We start from the raw sequence: 19,959 nt of genomic DNA, 5'->3' as shown, positions 1-19,959 counted from the left end.
ACAGAACTAGAACAGAACTAGAACAGAACTAGAACAGAACTAGAACAGAACTAGAACAGGAACTAGAACAGAAACTAGAACAGAACTAGAACAGAACTAGAACAGAACTAGAACAGAACTAGAACAGAACTAGAACAGAACTAGAACAGAACTAGAACAGAACTAGAACAGAACTAGAACTAGAACAGAACTAGAACAGAACTAGAACAGAACAGAACTAGAACAGAACTAGAACAGAACTAGAACAGAACTAGAACAGAACTAGAACAGAACTAGAACAGAACTAGAACAGAACTAGAACAGAACTAGAACAGAACTAGAACAGAACTAGAACAGACTAGAACAGAACTAGAACAGAACTAGAACAGAACTAGAACAGAACTAGAACAGAACTAGAACAGAACTAGAACAGAACTAGAACAGAACTAGAACAGAACTAGAACAGAAACTAGAACAGACTAGAACAGAACTAGAACAGAACTAGAACAGAACTAGAACAGAACTAGAACAGAACTAGAACAGAACTAGAACAGAACTAGAACAGAACTAGAACAGAACTAGAACAGAACTAGAACAGAAGAACTAGAACAGAACTAGAACAGAACTGAGAACAGAACTAGAACCAGAACTAGAACAGAACTAGAACAGAACTAGAAACAGAACTAGAACGAGAACTTAGAACAGAACTAGAACAGAAACTAGAACAGAATCTAGAACAGAACTAGAACAGAACTAGAACAGAACTAGAACAGAAATGAAACAGAACTAGAACAGAACTAGAACAGAACTAGAACAGAACTAGAACAGAAACTAGAACAGAACTAGAACAGAACTAGAACAAACTAGAAACAGAACTGAGAACAGAACTAGAACAGAATCTAGAACAGAACGAGACAGAAACTAGAACAGAACTAGAGACAGAACTAGAACAGAACTAGAACAGTACTAGAACAGAACTAGAACAGAACTAGAACCTAGAACAACTTAGAACAGAACTAGAACAGAGAACTAGAACAGAACTAGAACAGAACTAGAACAGAACTAAACAGAACTAGAACAGAACTAGAACAGAACTAGAACAGAACTAGAACAGAACTAAAATACTAGAACAGAACTAGAACAGAACTAGAACAGAAACTAGAACAGAACTATGAACAGAAACTAACAGAACTAGAACAGAACTAGAACAGACTAGAACAGAACTAGAACAGAACTAGAACAGAACTAGAACAGAACTAGAACAGAACTAGAACAGAACTAGAACAGAACTAGAACAGAACTAGAACAGAACTAGAACAGAACTAGAACAGAACTAGAACAGAACTAGAACAGAACTAGAACAGAACTAGAACAGAACTAGAACAGAACTAGAACAGAACTAGAACAGAACTAGAACAGAACTAGAACAGAACTAGAACAGAACTAGAACAGAACTAGAACAGAACTAGAACAGAACTAGAACAGAACTAGAACAGAACTAGAACAGAACTAGAACAGAACTAGAACAGAACTAGAACAGAACTAGAACAGAACTAGAACAGAACTAGAACAGAACTAGAACAGAACTAGAACAGAACTAGAACAGAACTAGAACAGAACTAGAACAGAACTAGAACAGAACTAGAACAGAACTAGAACAGAACTAGAACAGAACTAGAACAGAACCTAGAACAGAACTAACTAGACAAGAACTAGAACAGAACTAGAACAGCAGAACTAGAACAGAACTAGAACAGAACTAGAACAGAACTAGAACAGAACTAGAACAGAACTAGAACAGAACTAGAACAGAACTAGAACAGAACTAGAACAGAACTAGAACAGAACTAGAACAGAACTAGAACAGAACTAGAACAGAACTAGAACAGACTAGGAACAGAACTAGAACAGAACTAGAACAGAACTAGAACAGAACTAGAAACAGAACTAGAACAGAACTAGAACAGAACTAGAACAGAACTAGAACAGAACTAGAACAGAACTAGAAGAGAACTAGAACTGAACTAGAACTGAACTAGAACTGAACTAGAAATGAACTAGAACTGAACTAGAGCAGAACAAGAACAAACTGGAACAGAACTGAAGAATTCTGAAGTACATAGTTCAGTTTCAGTTCCATATATGTTCTATAAAAGTGTTTTCCTACATTTTATTCAATTTTTCGCCACTCCTTTTAAAATATCAGCTTTACATTGACAGTCTCCTACAATTTCAATCTGTACTACTTATTATTATCATCCATCATATTTTCATCATTATTATATTATCACAAGACAACATATGGATGTATATTAGTATGATACGTTATGTATATAGCGAGACTCATACTTTCAAACATCTGCATTATTAATGTGTTAACATGTACAGAAAGAAGAAACTGTTGGCTGTTGGTATGCAAGTATTTGATGGTTGAAATGGAAATCATTAAAATGCGATTTGTTGTGACGTCAAGCGAAACACCAACCACAAAACAACAATAAAGTCATAAAACAATTAGTCGTATTTTATAATATTCCATTTGCCATGTTTGCCTTGCGTCTTTATTATTTATTCTAGTGGATCGGTAGAAAAAAAATGCGTTGTAACAATAGATTTCTTACAAAGAATATAACTGTCAAAATGTCATGGTTATATTGAGATCTTGTCTTTTGGTTACAAACGTTCACTGACTGCGTATATACTCCTTTTGAAATATTAATGACTGAACATATGTTTGTATTCAATGCTGTTTGTCCAATGTGTGTGTGGATATGTATTTTGAATTGACTGTCTCACTTACTCATCATTAATGTATTACTCACTGTGTGACAATGACGAGCATTTAACAGTTCAAGTCAAAAATCAATTAGCTGGGATTAATTCCACCTAAAAGGTTACTTACTTTTGTTCATTTCAATTTAAGTGTTTTTGTTTCTTCTATTTTGGCATTTTAAAGTAAACCGCTTGGAATTCGGATTGGAAAACGAAAACTTCTTAAGCTGATTACAATTAGTGATAAAGACAATTAAAGTCAAATTGATGTCGGAATGTCTTTTGAAAAGGCACTTAAGATTATAACTTAAAAGATTTCAAGTGATCTTTTTTTAAACTAAATTATGAATTTCGATGTAATGTTTTTTAAGGTAGAATTAAGAAGATTTTTGTTATTTAAAATAAATTTGCTAGGAATCTTAAATGTAATTTAAGAAAGCCACTTAATAAGTGTAAAGGAATTTGAAAACAAAATTTAGACTATTGTTATATTAAAGCCTTTTATAAATAATATGTATTTAATAAATATTTTTTCTTTCTAGGTGAGTAATCCGGTAATACACGTCTCTTTAAAATACCTACATTTATTCATACTTTATTTGTCAGGTGAGAATTTTTGGTATATTAATATTATGTCTTTAGATTTCAGTTCTAGTTCAGTTCTAGTTCAGTTCTAGTTCAGTTCTAGTTCAGTTCTAGTTCAGTTCTAGTTCAGTTCTAGTTCAGTTCTAGTCAGTTCTAGTTCAGTTCTAGTTCAGTTCTAGTTCAGTTCTAGTTCAGTTCTAGTTCAGTTCTAGTTCAGTTCTAGTTCAGTTCTAGTTCAGTTCTAGTTCAGTTCTAGTTCAGTTCTAGTTCAGTTCTAGTTCAGTTCTAGTTCAGTTCTAGTTCAGTTCTAGTTCAGTTCTAGTTCAGTTCTAGTTCAGTTCTAGTCAGTTTAGTTCAGTTCTAGTTCAGTTCTAGTTCAGTTCTAGTTCAGTTCTAGTTCAGTTCTAGTTCAGTTCTAGTTCAGTTCTAGTTCAGTTCTAGTTCAGTTCTAGTTCAGTAATTCTAGTTCAGTTCTAGTTCAGTTCTAGTTCAGTTCTAGTTCAGTTCTAGTTCAGTTCTAGTTCAGTTCTAGTTCAGTTCTAGTTCAGTTCTAGTTCAGTTCTAGTTCAGTTCTAGTTCAGTTCTAGTTCAGTTCTAGTTCAGTTCTAGTTCAGTTCTAGTTCAGTTCTAGTTCAGTTCTAGTTCAGTTCTAGTTCAGTTCTAGTTCAGTTCTAGTTCAGTTCTAGTTCAGTTCTAGTTCAGTTCTAGTTCAGTTCTAGTCAGTTCTAGTTCAGTTCTAGTTCAGTTCTAGTTCAGTTCTAGTTCAGTTAGTTCAGTTCTAGTTCAGTCTAGTTCAGTTCTAGTTCAGTTCTAGTTCAGTTCTAGTTCAGTTCTAGTTCAGTTCTAGTTCAGTTCTAGTTCAGTTCTAGTTCAGTTCTAGTTCAGTTCTAGTTCAGTTCTAGTTCAGTTCTAGTTCAGTTCTAGTTCAGTTCTAGTTCAGTTCTAGTTCAGTTCTAGTTCAGTTCTAGTTCAGTTCTAGTTCAGTTCTAGTTCAGTTCTAGTTCAGTTCTTCATCTAGTTCAGTTCTAGTTCAGTTCTAGTTCAGTTCTAGTTCAGTTCTAGTTCAGTTCTAGTTCAGTCTAGTTCAGTTCTAGTTCAGTTCTAGTTCAGTTCTAGTTTCAGTTCTAGTTCAGTTCTAGTTCAGTTCTAGTTCAGTTCTAGTTCAGTTCCTAGTTCAGTTCTAGTTCAGTTCTAGTTCAGTTCTAGTTCAGTTCTAGTTCAGTTCTAGTTCTAATTCAGTTCCAATTCACATCTAGTTCACTTCTAGTCTAGTTCAGTTCAGGTTTATTTCTAGTTAATTTTAGGTTTAGTTTATCTCTTAATTTTTTACTAAAAAAAATATTTTATAAACACACTTCAATTTTAATTTTGTAAATAACCAAATTTTCACACCTTTTAATTCCACTTCATAATCATTTAATGTTTATTCTCTGAAAATTTCTTAAAACTACAAAAATCCTCCGCTCACTTCATATTACACAAAATTCATTTAGATGAGATTTTGCTCACTTACTTCTCAGAACTTGAAAGAGAAACAAAAATAACAACAAGTAGAAACATCACACACACTTAACAAACAACATGATACAAATATATAAACAACAACAAGATGTATTGCAAACATTGCTGATTGCCACTTGATACATTTTGCCATTTAAAGTAGCAAGTAGAATGTGTGCAGGTGTACAAATATTTGTGGGTGTTTATATAAAGGTATGTGTGAGTAAAGTGGTACCAGTAGATGTAGTGGTGAAGCTACAGTTACACGTACTAACAGTAGTGTAATGTAGTGGTATCATTAAACCGAAACGAGTGATAAAGATAGAGAGAGAATAAGAGCAAATAGAAGATATATAATTTAATGTTATCAAAACACACTCATCTTGTGAGCATTCATAAAAAAGAAGCGTAGCAAAATCAGCGGCACGTGCCACATATTTAATGATAATGTTGCCACCAACTCAGGAAATGTTACTAAAGTACCAACAGACAAACACACACTCGCATTCAACTGCTGGGTTATTGGTAGCCTTGCACATTTGTTTAAATTAAAGATGAGTGATATTGTTTGCGGTTACTTTAGATTTGTTTTAGTTGCAACATGATCTCTACTTAATTCATACAAGTGTTAGTGATGCATGGAGTAGCAGAACATTGGTAATGCAGGTGTTTTAGAGTGCTAGCAACAACTTATCATCAAACATGTTGTAGGTTGTGAATGCACTTGAGTGTTTCCTAATAAGTTCATGAAGATAATGAGCACATTGGAGATGTTTTAGAGGGAGAAGTACAGTAGTACGTATCAGGTGAATAAATAAATATTTAAATTGAAATCTGAATTAAGTAAGTACATACATACATAGTTAACCATGTACATTAGACTGTCTAATATGATACACAATTTTAGAGAGAACTATATGTATATTTACTTGTATTTATCATCCAATCGATTAATCGGTTCTTTGAAACTTAATACCGACTATAAATAGGTGTGGGGTCATTCAATGGAATTGTTACCAAGTAACGATGTGTAAATAAGACTTTGGCTAATATAACACACGCCAAAAACAACCACAAATTAAACAAAATACAGATGTGTATATACACATATGTCGTTTTACATACACACATCTATAACTAATTAATTAACAAAATCTCACACAAACATACGTAGATTACGTTCATTGAACGTTGTTCATTATCCTGTTCATAGTTATTAATGTAATTTTGTATTTATGTTCCTGTACTTAAAATAACATGATAATTATATTTATATTTACCACATAATGGTTAATGTTAAGTGTAATCAAAACTGGTTAATTTGTGGCAGCAGCTACAACATCAACGCAAGGCTAGGGAAGGGAAGGAGACAAAGAAACGCGAATCATTTGTATGATATATAGTTCCCTATTAAGGATATTACATGTAGTTTGGGTATATAAGGAAAATTAAGGTGTAAGTATGTGTGTCAGAACTGAACTAGAACTGACTAGAACTGAATAACTGAACTAGAACTGAACTAGAACTGAACTAGAACTGAACTAGAACTGAACTAGAACTGAACTAGAACTGAACTAGAACTGAACTAGAACTGAACTAGAACTGAACTAGAACTGAACTAGAACTGAACTAGAACTGAACTAGAACTGAACTAGAACTGAACTAGAACTGAACTAGAACTGAACTAGAACTGAACTAGAACTGAACTAGAACTGAACTAGAACTGAACTAGAACTGAACTAGAACTGAACTAGAACTGAACTAGAACTGAACTAGAACTGAACTAGAACTGAACTAGAACTGAACTAGAACTGAACTAGAACTGAACTAGAACTGAACTAGAACTGAACTAGAACTGAACTAGAAAACTAGAACTGAACTAGAACTGAACTAGAACTGAACTAGAACTGAACTAGAACTGAACTAGAACTGAACTAGAACTGAACTAGAACTGAACTAGAACTGAACTAGAACTGAACTAGAACTGAACTAGAACTGAACTAGAACTGAACTAGAACTGAACTAGAACTGAACTAGAACTGAACTAGAACTGAACTAGAACTGAACTAGAACTGAACTAGAACTGAACTAGAAACTGAACTAGAACTGAACTAGAACTGAACTAGAACTGAACTAGAACTGAACTAGAACTGAACTAGAACTGAACTAGAACTGAACTAGAACTGAACTAGAACTGAACTAGAACTGAACTAGAACTGAACTAGAACTGAACTAGAACTGAACTAGAACTGAACTAGAACTGAACTAGAACTGAACGAACTAGAACTGAACTAGAACTGAACTAGAACTGAACTAGAACTGAACTAGAACTGAACTAGAACTGAACTAGAACTGAACTAGAACTGAACTAGAACTGAACTAGAACTGAACTAGAACTGAACTAGAACTGAACTAGAACTGAACTAGAACTGAACTAGACCTGAACTAACTAGAACTGAACTAGAACTGAACTAGAACTGAACTAGAACTGAACTAGAACTGAACTAGAACTGAACTAGAACTGAACTAGAACTGAACTAGAACTGAACTAGAACTGAAACTAGAACTGAACTAGAACTGAACTAGAACTGAACTAGAACTGAAACTGAACTAGAACTGAACTAGAACTGAACTAGAACTGAACTAGAACTGAACTAGAACTGAACTAGAACTGAACTAGAACTGAACTAGAACTGAACTAGAACTGAACTAGAACTGAACTAGAACTGACTAGAACTGAACTAGAACTGAACTAGAACTGAACTAGAACTGAACTAGAACTGAACTAGAACTGAACTAGAACTGAACTAGAACTGAACTAGATTGAACTAGAACTGAACTAGAACTGAACTAGAGCTGAACTAGAACCGAACTAGAACTGAACTAGAACTGAACTAGAACTGAACAAAAACTGAAATTTAATAAAAAATATAATTTTCCAGTAGATAAAATTTTTCTAGAAAATTCAAAGAATTTGTTTAAGTTAGCATTACGTTCTGAAATAATTTAAAACTTTACAAGAAAGTGTACTTTTAATGCTTGTAAGTTAAATAAAAATATTTGAATAATATCTTTTGTATTAGCAGTTTATTTTACTTTTCGAATTTGTCCTTTTCTAAACTCGTCAAATACTTTTTTAAAGCAATTTATCTCTTAGATCATTGTCATCTAATAAAGTTATTTAAAGTATCATCTAACCTTCCAGTCTAAAAATATCAAATTTCATTTAATTTTTAATGTCATATTTTGTACGCATTGCAAAGACGTTCTGCAACTTTTTCCTTGTCTCCAGGTTTTGTTATTGTTGTCTTTGTTGTTAGACAAACAAAGTAAGTTTTATATAAATATAAATTACATATTCAGACTTTTATTTTCTGAAAAATTAGTTTTACATTATTTTGTTATTAATGTTGTTGTTGTATTATTAAATAGAAAAACTTTTTCCATTTGCATTTGTTTATTGTCAATGGTAAGTCATGCTATGATAATAAACAAAAACAGCAACAACAATAAATAAATTAATAAAAAAAATGAAAATGTTTTTAGAAAATGATACAATGTTCCTTAAGAAATGACTGACGACAAAGAATAGCTTTTAAATTAAAAATGAGGGGCAGGAAGCATTCACATTGTTCAAATATTTAAGAATTAAAAGATAAGTTATACATTTTTTATTTTGTTTAAATGTAAAAATGTTTATTGCCTTAAAAATTTTGACAATGTGAATTATCTTAAGCCAAATGCCACCTGTTTGTTGCAAGCAATACAAAAAATATTAAAGTTGTATGAAATATTTGAAATAATAAATGTCATTAATTTATGCCATGTTCATGGTTGAGATCAAATTGTCTAGCAGATTGTTAGGATTCACTCGCCAAGTAGAAGTAATTGAATGTTGTTGCAGGGAAAGAGTTGTTTGTGTGAGTTTTATAGGTCAATGTCAAAAAAGAAAAACAATGCATGTGTTTGTTAAAGCATGAAAGAAACCAAAAGAAGTTCAGGGTCAGGGTTAAATCATTCAAGAATATATTTCAAAAAATTCAACTGTAACGAATATAGACTACAGACAATAGAATATAGACTAGACTATAGACTAGACTATAGACTAGACTATAGACTAGACTATAGACTAGACTATAGACTAGACTATAGACTAGACTATAGACTAGACTATAGACTAGACTATAGACTAGACTATAGACTAGACTATAGACTAGACTATAGACTAGACTATAGACTAGACTATAGACTAGACTATAGACTAGACTATAGACTAGACTATAGACTAGACTATAGACTAGACTATAGACTAGACTATAGACTAGACTATAGACTAGACTATAGACTAGACTATAGACTAGACTATAGACTAGACTATAGACTAGACTATAGACTAGACTATAGACTAGACTATAGACTAGACTATAGACTAGACTATAGACTAGACTATAGACTAGACTATAGACTAGACTATAGACTAGACTATAGACTAGACTAGACTAGACTATAGACTAGACTATAGACTAGACTATAGACTAGACTATAGACTAGACTATAGACTAGACTATAGACTAGACTATAGACTAGACTAGACTATAGACTAGACTAGACTATAGACTAGACTATAGACTAGACTATAGACTAGACTATAGACTAGACTATAGACTAGACTATAGACTAGACTATAGACTAGACTATAGACTAGACTATAGACTAGACTATAGACTAGACTATAGACTAGACTATAGACTAGACTATAGACTAGACTAGACTATAGACTAGACTATAGACTAGACTATAGACTAGACTATAGACTAGACTATAGACTAGACTAGACTAGACTATAGACTAGACTATAGACTAGACTATAGACTAGACTATAGACTAGACTATAGACTAGACTATAGACTAGACTATAGACTAGACTATAGACTAGACTATAGACTAGACTATAGACTAGACTATAGACTAGACTATAGACTACTATAGACTAGACTATAGACTAGACTATAGACTAGACTATAGACTAGACTATAGACTAGACTATAGACTAGACTATAGACTAGACTATAGACTAGACTATAGACTAGACTATAGACTAGACTATAGACTAGACTATAGACTAGACTATAGACTACACTATAGACTAGACTATAGACTAGACTATAGACTAGACTATAGACTAGACTATAGACTAGACTATAGACTACACTATAGACTAGACTATAGACTAGACTATAGACTAGACTATAGACTAGACTATAGACTAGACTATAGACTAGACTATAGACTAGACTATAGACTAGACTATAGACTATAGACTAGACTATAGACTAGACTATAGACTAGACTATAGACTAGACTATAGACTAGACTATAGACTAGACTATAGACTAGACTATAGACTAGACTATAGACTAGACTATAGACTAGACTATAGACTAGACTATAGACTAGACCTATAGACTAGACTATAGACTAGACTATAGACTAGACTATAGACTAGACTATAGACTAGACTATAGACTAGACTATAGACTAGACTATAGACTAGACTATAGACTAGACTATAGACTAGACTATAGACTAGACTATAGACTAGACTATAGACTAGACTATAGACTAGACTATAGACTAGACTATAGACTAGACTATAGACTAGACTATAGACTAGACTATAGACTAGACTATAGACTAGACTATAGACTAGACTATAGACTAGACTATAGACTAGACTATAGACTAGACTATAGACTAGACTATAGACTAGACTATAGACTAGACTATAGACTAGACTATAGACTAGACTATAGACTAGACTATAGACTAGACTATAGACTAGACTATAGACTAGACTATAGACTAGACTATACTAGACTATAGACTACACTATAGACTAGACTATAGACTAGACTATAGACTAGACTATAAACTAGAAATAGAAATTTGTCAAAATGTAAATTTTTACAAATTTACTTTTTTTATAATATTTTTTCGTAAATGTTTTTTTTTTATTTAAACTTTAGTGAACTTAAATTTGTATTTATTACCTCCCTCAAATTGTTTTATAATTTGTTGTTTAACTCCTGCTGAGCACAGAACTTTGTAATGTGTTCTTTTTTATCAATTTGTTGTTGTAATTGCCTTTACAATTTACAATTTTTTGTTGTTTTTATCGCTATTATTGTAACCATTACGCCATTGTAGTACAAAGTACTTTATCATTTTCTACAGCGAATGTACAATTCGTAATTGTTAATTTAGGGCGTATTGTTGAACGGTTATAAATTAAAAAGTACCTCCATTAAAAATGAATGCCTGCCTGCCATTACGTAAGTATTGTGGGCGGTTGCATTTCAAAAGGGAGCAAAATATTCAATTCAATACACAGGATCTCAAAGGCAATAGGAACGAACAAGTGAATAAACAAACATGTAATTTTGAAGCAAAAATTTTATCAATAAATATCAATACATGGGCTAGGATGTTGCCTTTTTAAGTAAGGTTGGCTTTTTTTTAAATAAGAACTTAATAGTGAGTTATGGCTAGAGAAAATAATTACTGCGAAAATAGTTGTTTTAATGATTATTTAATACATTAAATAAACCAATTATTAATTTAAGAAAAAAAGCTATTAATTGTAATTAAAAATAAGAGAATTTCAAAATGGTTCTAAAACAATTTTTCAGTTTCAACAAGCTATTGTATTATTAATCCTCAATGTATTTGTAAAAGTGCCAAAATATTAAAAAATTTTTCTATTTTTTTGGTTCTATCCAATTATCTGTCTGCCCATCCTGCTGCCATTGCAATTGCACAAAAGAAGTGTTTGCATGCAAAATTGCAGGTGTATTTCAGAACAATTGGGTGTGTATTCTTCTTTCACATATGTATGTATATACAGATGTACTATTGTAAATTTTTGTTTATTGATAAAATTTACATCGATTATCACTCATTGTACGTTTGTTAAGGTATTAAATGTAAAAATGTACAAACAATAAAACATCAACTACCGAATGCAAGAAGAAATTGTGATAATTGTTATACCAGACCAATATAATACAACAACAATAAATGCACTACATGGATAAATTTTACAAGTCCATAAAAGAATAATCATCATGTATATAGGTATTATATACTATTTGGGTGTTACTGAGTGGACAAGTGTCAGGTCATAGCGAACATTTGCATATAAATTTAATACATAAAAAGTTGTGAGAAAAGAAAAACCGAACAGTGGAAATGATGAAAATGAAGTAAATGTTTTTTGAAAAATTTACTATTTTAGTTTCAATTCAATTCTAGATCAGATCTAGTTCAGTTCTAGTTCAGTTCAGTTCTAGTTCAGTTCTAGTTCGTTCTAGTTCAGTTCTAGTTCAGTTCTAGTTCAGTTCTAGTCAGTTCTAGTTCGTAGTTCAGTTCTAGTTCAGTTCTAGTTCAGTTCTAGTTCAGTCTAGTTCAGTTCTAGTTCAGTTCTAGTTCAGTTCTAGTTCAGTTCTAGTTCAGTTCTAGTTCAGTTCTAGTTCAGTTCTAGTTCAGTTCTAGTCAGTTCTAGTTCAGTTCTAGTTCAGTTCTAGTTCAGTTCTAGTTCAGTTCTAGTTCAGTTCTAGTTCAGTTCTAGTTCAGTTCTAGTTCAGTTCTAGTTCAGTTCTAGTTCAGTTCTAGTTCAGTTCTAGTTCAGTTCTAGTTCAGTTCTAGTTCAGTTCTAGTTCAGTTCTAGTTCAGTTCTAGTTCAGTTCTAGTTCAGTTCTAGTTCAGTTCTAGTTCAGTTCTAGTTCAGTTCTAGTTCAGTTCTAGTTCAGTTCTAGTTCAGGTTCAGTTCTAGTTCAGTTCTAGTTCAGTTCTAGTTCAGTTCTAGTTCAGTTCTAGTCAGTTCTAGTTCAGTTCTAGTTCAGTTCTAGTTCAGTTCTAGTTCAGTTCTAGTTCAGTTCTAGTTCAGTTCTAGTTCAGTTCTAGTTCAGTTCTAGTTCAGTTCTAGTTCAGTTCTAGTTCAGTTCTAGTTCAGTTCTAGTTCAGTTCTAGTTCAGTTCTAGTTCAGTTCTAGTTCAGTTCTAGTTCAGTTCTAGTTCAGTTCTAGTTCAGTTCTAGTTCAGTTCTAGTTCAGTTCTAGTTCAGTTCTAGTTCAGTTCTAGTTCAGTTCTAGTTCAGTTCTAGTTCAGTTCTAGTTCAGTTCTAGTTCAGTTCTAGTTCAGTTCTAGTTCAGTTCTAGTTCAGTTCTAGTTCAGTTCTAGTTCAGTTCTAGTTCAGTTCTAGTACAGTTCTAGTTCAGTTCTAGTTCAGTTCTAGTTCAGTTCTAGTTCAGTTCTAGTTCAGTTCTAGTTCAGTTCTAGTTCAGTTCTAGTTCAGTTCTAGTTCATAGTTCAGTTCTAGTTCAGTTCTAGTTCTGTACTAGTTCTGTACTAGTTTTGTTCTCGGTCTGTTCTAGTTCTAGTTTTAAAAATATTAATGACTATTTGCTAACAAATGTCGCTCGTTCAGTCAGCCCTGCTGTTTGAACATGTATATGTGTTTTTGTCAATAGTTTTTGTAAATGAACTTTACACATTCATTTCATACAAAAAGTGTCACTGTATGGCTTGTGATAATTTGTTTGTACTATAGTTTGTTAATGTATTGATGTTGTTGTTGATGCCTGCCTGCAACATAGCTATGTATGTTGTTGTTTATATTTTTATTGCTGTTGGTGTTACTGCCTGTTGTAAGCTACTGACAATGATGCATGTTGTTTTTGGCTTCGTTTTGTGGGAAATTTATTTCCCATTGGATTTAATTATTTATTGACATCTTTGGGGAAAATACACATGCACACACATACATAAATACGCACACTCAATCTCATTCATACAGCAACAAACATTTACACACATAAGCAATGAACATTTGTGAAAACAACAACATAAAATAAGTTTCAAGTTAAATTCTATAGTAAATGGCAAATATTTGAGTGTGTGTTTGTATTATTTCAACACAAAGATGATTATTTTCCATTCAATAATATTGTTTATGATATAAAGCAACAAAAAAAGTTGAACATAATTTCATTGGGAAACACATTAAACCACAAACATACAAACCGTACAAAATGTTGTTGTTGGGGACGAGTATGTACTTGAGTTTTCCGTTGACACTTAATTTTAATTTATTTCATTTTTCCATTTTCTATATCCTTTTATGCTCTCTTTATTTTTTGACACTGCTGACTTTAATCTTATTTTTCTGATTTACTATTATTGCTATTGCCACTGTTATATTGTGCTCATAATAATGAAAAGCCAGGGCCAAATGAAGAAAAAGGATGAAATTGAAGTGAAAATAAATGCTACAAAGAGTTTTGCGTAATTTATGATACAAGTATCCTTTAATCAGTACAACATACTTTTTATGTCACATAGTAATCAATATACTTAAGTTTTCCTGTCTTGGTAGTTTTTTTTTTCTTTTTATAGAGCGTGCAACTTTAATTTACAGAGAAACTTTAATTAACTTCTGAATCCAACAAAATTAAAATGTCTCATTTATGATGAAAAATTATCTCTTTGGTGATAAGAATCTTTCTATAGAAAATTTCTCATCACCCAAGAGAAATATGTATTTGGGGATGAGAAATTTTCTATAAAAAATGTCTCTTTGGTGATGAGAAATTTTCCATAGAAAATGTATCTTGGGTGATGAGAAATTTTCAATAGAAAATGTCTCTTTGGTGATGAGAAATTTTCTATAGAAAATGTCTCTTGGGTGATGAGAAATTTTCCATTGAAAATGTCTCTTTGGTGATGAGAAATTTTTTATAGAAAATGTCTCTTTGCTGATGAGAATTTTTCTATAGAAAATGTCTCCTAGCTGCTGAGAAATTTTCTATAGAAAATGTCTCTTTGCTGATGAGAAATTTTCTATAGAAAATGTATCTTTGCTGATGAGAAATTTTCTATAGAAAATGTATCTTTGCTGATGAGAAATTTTCTATAGAAAATGTCTCTTTGCTGATGAGAAATTTTCTATAGAAAATGTCTCTTTGCTGATGAGAAATTTTCTATAGAAAATGTCTCTTTGCTGATGAGAAATTTTCTATAGAAAATGTCTCTTTGCTGATGAGAAATTTTCTATAGAAAATGTATCTTTGCTGATGAGAAATTTTCTATAGAAAATGTCTCTTTGCTGATGAGAAATTTTCTATAGAAAATGTCTCTTTGCTGATGAGAAATTTTCTATAGAAAATGTCTCTTTGCTGATGACAAATTTTCTATAGAAAATGTCTCTTTGCTGCTGAGAAATTTTCTATAGAAAATGTCTCTTTGCTGATGAGAAATTCTCTATAGAAATTGTCTCTTTGCTGCTGAGAAATTTTCTATAGAAAATGTCTCTTTGCTGATGAGAAATTTTCTATAGAAAATGTCTCTTTGCTGATGAGAAATTTTCTATAGAAAATGTCTCTTTGCTGATGAGAAATTTTCTATAGAAAATGTCTCTTTGCTGATGAGAAATTTTCTATAGAAAATGTCTGTTTGCTGATTAGAAATTTTCTATAGAAAATGTCTGTTTGCTGATGAGAAATTTTCTATAGGAAATGTATGTTTGCTGATGAGAAATTTTCCATAGAAAATGTCTCTTTGGTGATGAGAAATTTTCTGTAATAAATGTCTCTTTTGCTGATGAGATAATTTCTATAGAAAATGTCTCTTAAGTGATGAGAAATTTTTATAGAAAATATCTTTTTGATAATGAGAAATTTTCTATAGAAAATGTCTCTTTGCTGATGAGAAATTTTCTATAGAAAATGTTTTTTAAGAATTTTAAAGTAAATTTCTTTAAAAATTTTTATTTTCTATATATCGTATTTAGTTTGTGCTACATATTCCATTAAATTTCCATTAATATTGAAGAAAAAAGAGGATGAAATAAAATTTGTTCTAACTATGTCACTATCACATCAACGTGACTCAAAAAGCTCTATGCGCTGTAGTTCCACTTTTACTCTTGTTGTTCTTTATAATGCTATTGTTGCTAGTTTTTATTATAGTTGTTGCTATTGCTGTTGAATTGCATTCATATATTTGGTTACATTCTACATCCATGATGTTGCAAAACTACATCAACAAAGTTATCTGTCTATATTCACTCATTTATTTATAAAATTCCCAGTGTGGGTTGTTGGTCTGTTGTATCGATGTACATGTAAGGATATGTGAAACTCTGTGCTGTGTGTGTGTTTGTGTAGTTATTCTTTTATCTTTGTTTCCTGCTGTGTTCAACACTGGGAATCACGTGTTGTTTATTTTGTACTCAAATGTTGCTCATTTATTTCGTAGTACTAGTGAAAAGAGAGTGTTTGGTTGTTGTTCTAGTTTTTATTTTCAATATTTTATGCATTTTCAATGACAAATCATGTCTCTGTCTACTTAGATGGCTGACTGCGTGTGCCTGACTGGTTGTTGGTTTGTGTGTTTTTGAAAAACATCAGTTACCCGTTGTTTTCACTGCTATTGTTTTGCCACTATTTCCGGTTCATATAACATTTTTGCTTTAAGCAAAAGCATATTTCTACAAAACATTGATTTTTATGCTATTTGTTGTTTATGTATATATTTTTTAGATTTTCAGTTAAATACGCCTAAACTAACACATGCTTTGTTGTTTAGAGCAGCAATATACAAATTCTGTTAAACATTACAAATACCTAGAAAATTTTCTAATTAAGAAAATTTTCCAAAAACGTCACATTTCTGCAATTTCAAAGTCTTTCAAAAGTTTGAAAACTTTGTAATTAGTTTTCTTACTATGTAGATATATAGAATAATATTCTACTTCCCAAAACTGTCAACAGATATTTTCATATAAAGAATTGTTCATATCTTTTGTAGTTTCAAACAGAATTGCTCACCGTTACACTCTCTCTCTCTCTCTCTCTCTCTGTCAGTGTTTGCATATAATTAACTTTTGTTATTGAACATGACATTGTTGTGTTGTTGTCTCTTTTAAAATTCTGTTGCATTTTTTTTTTGCAAAATTTATAATTAACTTTTAATTAGAGCAAAACAACCGCAACTTAACAAAATAACAAAAACCAAGAAGAAAAATTTAAATTTAATTTTCTTAATTGCAAGCCATGACAAACACATGCAAATTCTCAAATATTTATTATAATATATTCTATATTTGTTATGAAAACGACAGGCACAACCCAAGGATTTCCATGACAGTCATATGTATGTTTGTGTACAAGTTATGCATAACATTTAATACATTTATGTATTTCATTTTAGAAACCCAAGAGTCAACATAAAGTTCTATAAAGTAAATAGGACTCTTATAAATTCTACATAACAAGATGGAGAAATAAGTAAATATATGAGAAAAAAATATTAAATTAATTGCAAAATAAATACACCCATTACATGGCAACCTATTATTACATTTAGTCAGTATTTGAAAGCATATAAATGTATTTATGCTACTACTACCACAGTTACAGTAAAAGTTAGTTAAAGTTAACGATATTTTTCTTCAAACAATTCTCATTAAAAATGAGATATTTTTAATAAAAAATATATCATTTCTCTCATCACCAAAAAGACATTTTCTATAAAAAAATTCTCATCGCAAAGAGACATTTTCTATAGAAAATTTCTCCTCACTAAAGAGACATTTTCTGTAGAAAATTTCTCCTCACCAAAAAGACATTTTCTATAGAAAATTTCTCCTCACCAAAGAAACATTTTCTATAGAAAATTTCTCCTCACCAAAGATACATTTTCTATAGAAAATTTCTCCTCACCAAAGATACATTTTCTATAGAAAATTTCTCCTCACCAAAGACACATTTTCTATAGAAAATTTCTCCTCACCAAAGAGACATTTTCTATAGAAAATTTCTCCTCACCAAAGAGACATTTTCTATAGAAATTTTCTGCTCACCGAAGAGACATTTTCTATAGAAAGTTTCTATCACCAAGGAGAAAATTTCTCATCATAAATGAGACAAATTTTTTCTCTTTTTTTTAATATTTTTTTTACCACATTTGAGCAGAATGTTAATTGAAACTAAGTTCTTTTGCCTCTCTGCTTAGACTCAACCAAAGATTTTAATTAAAATATGAGTTGATAAAAATGCCACAACCATCAAGAAGACTTTCTGTTTAGTTTTCTCAAATGCCAAAGAAAAGAAAAAATTATTGCTTTCCTCAAACAACCACTGAGAAACTTTTTAATTTTCTCAAAAATACTTTCCACACCTTTTGAGTCATGCTAGTAGTTTTCAAATTGAATATTTAAAGTTTTTTTTTCGTTACTTTTGTGAATGAATTTTCAAAAATTTTTAAACGTTTTTATTTTAGTTTTCTTTTGCAAAGTAGTTTTTATGGTTCTTATACAGTTCGTCATCGTTATGCATTTAGTGTCACTTACTTTGGCAGCTTAAATTTGATCCATTTGCACTTGTTTTGTATAGTATTTTTTTTTTTTTTTTTGTGAAACTTCTTTAACTGTATATTTCAGTAATTTGTCACATTGGCTGAGTTTCAAAGTTTTTTTCACTTAGTTTTTCTGTGAATCGTTGCTTTCAGCGTTCATTCACTTAACGTTTCCACTGGTTTTTTTGCAAAAAAAAAAAAAAGTTTAGTTTCTCTCTATACCCTGTCATAAGTGAGTTAGTCTTATTTGCAGCTATGTAGTTTTTTTTCTTCTTTATATCTCTTCTGTCTTTGCTAAAGAAATGTCATTTTCGAGTTCAATTAGTGATGGTTCGTATGGTAAAACTTTAAGCGCAACACGCCATATTTTTGAAGTGTTTTTGAGTTTGAGTTTGAGTTTTTGAATTTCAAGTATCGTTTGGTTTGGTTACTTATGTGTATGAGTGTGTGTGCATCTATATCCCCATGATTGCTGTCCTTAATTACATTAGTATCCTGGGTAAGATTTTCTCTTTCATTAAAGTATAAATTTTTTTGCTTATGTGAAACGAAAAAATTGGTTTGAAAAGATGACTAGATAGACTTTTTCACATTTTCCTTTTTATTCACAAAGTGTTCATAAATTTTATCTACTTTAATACAAAGTCCAAAAATCAGTAATAAACATTTAATAAGTATCTGGTAAATAGATCTGCTTATGGTCTTCTTATCTAAATAAATTGTATAAATTATATTTATTTATCCTACACAAATTCTTTAACTTAGAATTATGCATAAAAAGATAAACTTACGCACGTAAATAAATGTCCAATCAAAGAAATCTCCTTTTTGCCATGAGAAAAAGTAATAAAATCTATTTGAAGTGGGAACCAAAGAAAGTGGTAGTAAAATAACACAAATACATCGATATCTATGCACTCTACGCTGCATATTATCCATAGAAATTCTCTTTGTTTAAGAGTAATTTTCAATATACAATTTTTCGTTTTTAAGAGTAATTTTCTATAGAAAATGAGTCTTTGTAAAGAGAGATTTCCTAAAGAAGATTTCTCTTTGTCTAAGAGAGTTTTTCTATAGAAAGTGTATCTTTGTTTAAGAAAGATTTTCCATAGAAAATTCTCTTTGTTTAAGACAGATTTTCTATAGAAAATTTGTCATTATTTAAGAGCAATTTTCTATGGAAAATTTCTCTTTGTTTAAGAGAGTTTTTCTATAGAAAATTTATCTTTGTTTAAGAGAGATTTTCTAAGAAAATTTCATTTGGTTAAGAGAGATTTTCTATAGAGAATTTCTCCTTATTTAAGAGAAATTTTCTGTAAAAAATGTTTAAGAGAGATTTTCTATAGAAAATTTACTTTGTTTAAAAAAGATTTTCTAAAGAAAATTTCTCTTTGTTTAAAACAGATTTTCTATAGAAAAATTCTCTTTGTTTAAGAGAGATTTTCTACAAAAAATTTCTCTTTGTTTAAGAGAGATTTTCTATGGAAAATTGATCTTTGTTTAAGGGAGATTTTCTATAGAAAATTTCTAAGAGAGATTCTCTATAGAAAATTTCTCTTTGTTTAAGAGAGATTTTCTATAGAAATTTTCCCTTGTTTAAGAGAGATTTTCTATAGAAAATTTGCCTTGTTTAAGAGAGATTTTCTACAGAAAATTTGTCTTTGTTTAAGAGAGATTTCCTATAGAAAATTTCTCGTTGTTTAAGAGTGAT

Source organism: Lucilia sericata, unplaced genomic scaffold, assembly GCF_015586225.1.
Source record: "Lucilia sericata isolate MDLA Ls3-8-SP2 unplaced genomic scaffold, ASM1558622v1 Contig000535F_arrow, whole genome shotgun sequence".
NCBI classification, from domain to species: domain Eukaryota; kingdom Metazoa; phylum Arthropoda; class Insecta; order Diptera; family Calliphoridae; genus Lucilia; species Lucilia sericata.
This window is presented reverse-complemented; position numbering follows the sequence as displayed.